We start from the raw sequence: 6,000 nt of genomic DNA, 5'->3' as shown, positions 1-6,000 counted from the left end.
TTGAGAACGGGGGCCGATTTCGAAGCTTGCTTCCGTCGCCCTATGCATTGACCCGATATGGCAGTATCTTCGGGTACAGTGCACCACCCCCTTACAGGGTTAAAAAGAAAGATTCCTACTTTCATTGCTACCTGCTTGCTGGCTAGCCAGCTAGCCAGCCCTGTGGGCCTTGCTGCTGCTGCAGCCAAAAAACAAAAGGTGGTGCTGCTGCTGCTTCTGCTGCTTCTGCTTCTGCTTGTGTCTGGCCCCTGTTGGAGCGTCCAGGCACAGGACTTCTGCTGCTGCTGACTAAATGGCCTCCTTAATTGGATCATTTGAGTAGCCAGCACACCTGTGCAGGTAGGGCATGACATGATAGGCAGCTGCCTTGATAGCGGGTGGGTGCTGAATGTTCCTAATTGACAAAATAAGATTAATGCTTATGAAGAAATATAAAATCTCATCCCTTCCCCAATATCGCGCCACACCCCTACCCCTTAATTCCCTGGTTGAACTTGATGGACATATGTCTTTTTTCGACCGTACTAACTATGTAACTATGTAACATAACATGGGGGGGGAGGGGGGGGTCTCCTGGCTGTTCACACAGGTGTGTCATTGCTGTACATTGACCATGCATTGCTTCTGTGGTATTGCAAAGGCAAAGACAAATGCTTCCAGCCATCCATTGCACTAATGGATTGGTCATCAGCTGGCTGTCTATGTCCCGCATCAATATAGACCAAAGTACAGAGGGTTAGGCTATGCTATTGTGCACCTACCTGATGCATCAGAAGGTGCGAGGCCCTTGCTAAATTCTGTGCACAGACTTTGAGATCTATGCTTTAGACTGTATCTAAACCTGCTCCAACATGGACTGACATTCTGGCCTACTTTCAGCCGATGCGACTTGTCTGTCGCTGAACAGTCGCTTTTTATGTATTCAGCACCTATGTATAATGTTGTAAAAATGCTCTAGAAGCTAAAGTCGCAGAAATGTCACACATATTTGGCCTGCAACTTTCTGTGCGACAAATTCAGACAGGAAAAATCAGTATAAATCCTTAGAAAATTATCCCCCAGTGTCTCCATCTGCTGGCGGTATTGAATAAGCATTGCTGCACTGATGGGGTATGCATTAGACGAAAAAAAAGAAGAAAAAGAAGAATAATACGCCCAGAAAAGAGGCGAAAAGGAGAAAAACGTAAAAAAACGTGAAAAAAAAGTAAGAGGAAGAGAAGGGAAAAAAAGGTGGAAATGGGTTTAAAAGTGATTTCGGCGGAGAAATATATATATATATATATATATATATATATATATATATATATATATGCGCACACACACACATAGATATAAACGTATTCTCCGTTGAGATATTGCAGCCGCTGCTGTGTCCAGGCCCAGGAGCCTTAGCACTGTGCTGTGATGTCACTCAATACCACTGACATCACTAGGTGTAAACAACATCTCTCCTTTGCTGTGTATGTGACTATGGAGCTGTTTGGTGATGTCGTCTATTACGGCCTTCATAGAAGCAACAGGAGATTGTTGCATCCATCTTGAACCCTCAGAACTACAGTGCTATGATGTCACTCACTTCCACAGGCCTTGCAGAGTGTAAACAACAACAACCCAGCTTTGTTGTGTATGTAACCATAGGGATTTGTGATGTCACCTAGAACCTTCACAGCAGCGACAGCTTTATGAGGAGCATCAGCACTGCTCTGCCTGAGCAGAACCATCACCGCCATAGGTTGTCAAATAACCCGGATTTAACCCACACAGGTAAGTCCAATGGGGTGCAGGCATGTCCTCTATGCTTACAGCTTCCCGTGGGTGTTGGTTTGATACCGTTTGGGGACAGCCAAGGAGGCATCTGCAGGCAACAAAGGTAGGTGTGTGCTTGTGTGTGTGTTTCCTATGCAGATCCTAAGCCCAGTGTCACATGCAAGTAGGAGGAGTAAGAAGGGTTCCTGGCAAATCCGGGTTATGGATTGCATTTAAAAAGGCCCCGTGGGAGTGCAATGGGCCCCTGTCTTGCTGCTTAGCAATAATGGTATGGGTTTAGGTTCTGCTGTGTGTACTGGTGGTTGACTGCCCCCCAGCCACGAGTGTGCATGGAAAATTGTCTGGCAGCCTCCCTGACAGCAAGCAGTGATAGTGCCCATGAAGGGGACCTTGTTGGGCCCGCCCCTTTCACGGTTATCGCTTCTCGGCCTTTTGGCTAAGATCAAGTGTAGTATCTGTTCTTATCAGTTTAATATCTGATACGTCCCCTATCTGGGGACCATATATTAAATGGATTTTTGAGAACGGGGGCCGATTTCGAAGCTTGCTTCCGTCGCCCTATGCATTGACCCGATATGGCAGTATCTTCGGGTACAGTGCACCACCCCCTTACAGGGTTAAAAAGAAAGATTCCTACTTTCATTGCTACCTGCTTGCTGGCTAGCCAGCTAGCCAGCCCTGTGGGCCTTGCTGCTGCTGCAGCCAAAAAACAAAAGGTGGTGCTGCTGCTGCTTCTGCTTCTGCTTGTGTCTGGCCCCTGTTGGAGCGTCCAGGCACAGGACTTCTGCTGCTGCTGACTAAATGGCCTCCTTAATTGGATCATTTGAGTAGCCAGCACACCTGTGCAGGTAGGGCATGACATGATAGGCAGCTGCCTTGATAGCGGGTGGGTGCTGAATGTTCCTAATTGACAAAATAAGATTAATGCTTATGAAGAAATATAAAATCTCATCCCTTCCCCAATATCGCGCCACACCCCTACCCCTTAATTCCCTGGTTGAACTTGATGGACATATGTCTTTTTTCGACCGTACTAACTATGTAACTATGTAACATAACATGGGGGGGGGGGGGGGGTCTCCTGGCTGTTCACACAGGTGTGTCATTGCTGTACATTGACCATGCATTGCTTCTGTGGTATTGCAAAGGCAAAGACAAATGCTTCCAGCCATCCATTGCACTAATGGATTGGTCATCAGCTGGCTGTCTATGTCCCGCATCAATATAGACCAAAGTACAGAGGGTTAGGCTATGCTATTGTGCACCTACCTGATGCATCAGAAGGTGCGAGGCCCTTGCTAAATTCTGTGCACAGACTTTGAGATCTATGCTTTAGACTGTATCTAAACCTGCTCCAACATGGACTGACATTCTGGCCTACTTTCAGCCGATGCGACTTGTCTGTCGCTGAACAGTCGCTTTTTATGTATTCAGCACCTATGTATAATGTTGTAAAAATGCTCTAGAAGCTAAAGTCGCAGAAATGTCACACATATTTGGCCTGCAACTTTCTGTGCGACAAATTCAGACAGGAAAAATCAGTATAAATCCTTAGAAAATTATCCCCCAGTGTCTCCATCTGCTGGCGGTATTGAATAAGCATTGCTGCACTGATGGGGTATGCATTAGACGAAAAAAAAGAAGAAAAAGAAGAATAATACGCCCAGAAAAGAGGCGAAAAGGAGAAAAACGTAAAAAAACGTGAAAAAAAAAGTAAGAGGAAGAGAAGGGAAAAAAAGGTGGAAATGGGTTTAAAAGTGATTTCGGCGGAGAAATATATATATATATATATATATATATATATATATATATATATATACGCGCACACACACACATATATATAAACGTATTCTCCGTTGAGATATTGCAGCCGCTGCTGTGTCCAGGCCCAGGAGCCTTAGCACTGTGCTGTGATGTCACTCAATACCACTGACATCACTAGGTGTAAACAACATCTCTCCTTTGCTGTGTATGTGACTATGGAGCTGTTTGGTGATGTCGTCTATTACGGCCTTCATAGAAGCAACAGGAGATTGTTGCATCCATCTTGAACCCTCAGAACTACAGTGCTATGATGTCACTCACTTCCACAGGCCTTGCAGAGTGTAAACAACAACAACCCAGCTTTGTTGTGTATGTAACCATAGGGATTTGTGATGTCACCTAGAACCTTCACAGCAGCGACAGCTTTATGAGGAGCATCAGCACTGCTCTGCCTGAGCAGAACCATCACCGCCATAGGTTGTCAAATAACCCGGATTTAACCCACACAGGTAAGTCCAATGGGGTGCAGGCATGTCCTCTATGCTTACAGCTTCCCGTGGGTGTTGGTTTGATACCGTTTGGGGACAGCCAAGGAGGCATCTGCAGGCAACAAAGGTAGGTGTGTGCTTGTGTGTGTGTTTCCTATGCAGATCCTAAGCCCAGTGTCACATGCAAGTAGGAGGAGTAAGAAGGGTTCCTGGCAAATCCGGGTTATGGATTGCATTTAAAAAGGCCCCGTGGGAGTGCAATGGGCCCCTGTCTTGCTGCTTAGCAATAATGGTATGGGTTTAGGTTCTGCTGTGTGTACTGGTGGTTGACTGCCCCCCAGCCCAGAGTGTGCATGGAAAATTGTCTGGCAGCCTCCCTGACAGCAAGCAGTGATAGTGCCCATGAAGGGGACCTTGTTGGGCCCGCCCCTTTCACGGTTATCGCTTCTCGGCCTTTTGGCTAAGATCAAGTGTAGTATCTGTTCTTATCAGTTTAATATCTGATACGTCCCCTATCTGGGGACCATATATTAAATGGATTTTTGAGAACGGGGGCCGATTTCGAAGCTTGCTTCCGTCGCCCTATGCATTGACCCGATATGGCAGTATCTTCGGGTACAGTGCACCACCCCCTTACAGGGTTAAAAAGAAAGATTCCTACTTTCATTGCTACCTGCTTGCTGGCTAGCCAGCTAGCCAGCCCTGTGGGCCTTGCTGCTGCTGCAGCCAAAAAACAAAAGGTGGTGCTGCTGCTGCTTCTGCTGCTTCTGCTTCTGCTTGTGTCTGGCCCCTGTTGGAGCGTCCAGGCACAGGACTTCTGCTGCTGCTGACTAAATGGCCTCCTTAATTGGATCATTTGAGTAGCCAGCACACCTGTGCAGGTAGGGCATGACATGATAGGCAGCTGCCTTGATAGCGGGTGGGTGCTGAATGTTCCTAATTGACAAAATAAGATTAATGCTTATGAAGAAATATAAAATCTCATCCCTTCCCCAATATCGCGCCACACCCCTACCCCTTAATTCCCTGGTTGAACTTGATGGACATATGTCTTTTTTCGACCGTACTAACTATGTAACTATGTAACATAACATGGGGGGGGGGGGGGGGGGTCTCCTGGCTGTTCACACAGGTGTGTCATTGCTGTACATTGACCATGCATTGCTTCTGTGGTATTGCAAAGGCAAAGACAAATGCTTCCAGCCATCCATTGCACTAATGGATTGGTCATCAGCTGGCTGTCTATGTCCCGCATCAATATAGACCAAAGTACAGAGGGTTAGGCTATGCTATTGTGCACCTACCTGATGCATCAGAAGGTGCGAGGCCCTTGCTAAATTCTGTGCACAGACTTTGAGATCTATGCTTTAGACTGTATCTAAACCTGCTCCAACATGGACTGACATTCTGGCCTACTTTCAGCCGATGCGACTTGTCTGTCGCTGAACAGTCGCTTTTTATGTATTCAGCACCTATGTATAATGTTGTAAAAATGCTCTAGAAGCTAAAGTCGCAGAAATGTCACACATATTTGGCCTGCAACTTTCTGTGCGACAAATTCAGACAGGAAAAATCAGTATAAATCCTTAGAAAATTATCCCCCAGTGTCTCCATCTGCTGGCGGTATTGAATAAGCATTGCTGCACTGATGGGGTATGCATTAGACGAAAAAAAAGAAGAAAAAGAAGAATAATACGCCCAGAAAAGAGGCGAAAAGGAGAAAAACGTAAAAAAACGTGAAAAAAAAGTAAGAGGAAGAGAAGGGAAAAAAAGGTGGAAATGGGTTTAAAAGTGATTTCGGCGGAGAAATATATATATATATATATATATATATATATATATATATATATATATGCGCACACACACACATAGATATAAACGTATTCTCCGTTGAGATATTGCAGCCGCTGCTGTGTCCAGGCCCAGGAGCCTTAGCACTGTGCTGTGATGTCACTCAATACCACTGACATCACTAGGTGTA

The 6,000-nt window shown here is 45.8% G+C and overlaps 2 non-coding genes across 2 annotated transcripts; both read left to right on the top strand.

Annotated features, from left to right (window-relative positions):
• The first annotated feature begins 2,183 nt into the window (after window positions 1–2,183).
• Window positions 2,184–2,374, top strand: LOC130325895 (U2 spliceosomal RNA). Its single transcript, XR_008870623.1, has one exon. It is a non-coding gene; the product is annotated as a U2 spliceosomal RNA (small nuclear RNA).
• Window positions 2,375–4,459: 2,085 nt separating this feature from the next.
• LOC130325894 (U2 spliceosomal RNA) lies at window positions 4,460–4,650 on the top strand. Its single transcript, XR_008870622.1, has one exon. It is a non-coding gene; the product is annotated as a U2 spliceosomal RNA (small nuclear RNA).
• The last annotated feature ends 1,350 nt before the right edge of the window (window positions 4,651–6,000 follow it).

Source organism: Hyla sarda, unplaced genomic scaffold (genome assembly GCF_029499605.1).
Source record: "Hyla sarda isolate aHylSar1 unplaced genomic scaffold, aHylSar1.hap1 scaffold_2767, whole genome shotgun sequence".
NCBI classification, from domain to species: Eukaryota; Metazoa; Chordata; class Amphibia; order Anura; family Hylidae; genus Hyla; species Hyla sarda.
This window is presented reverse-complemented; position numbering and strand designations above follow the sequence as displayed.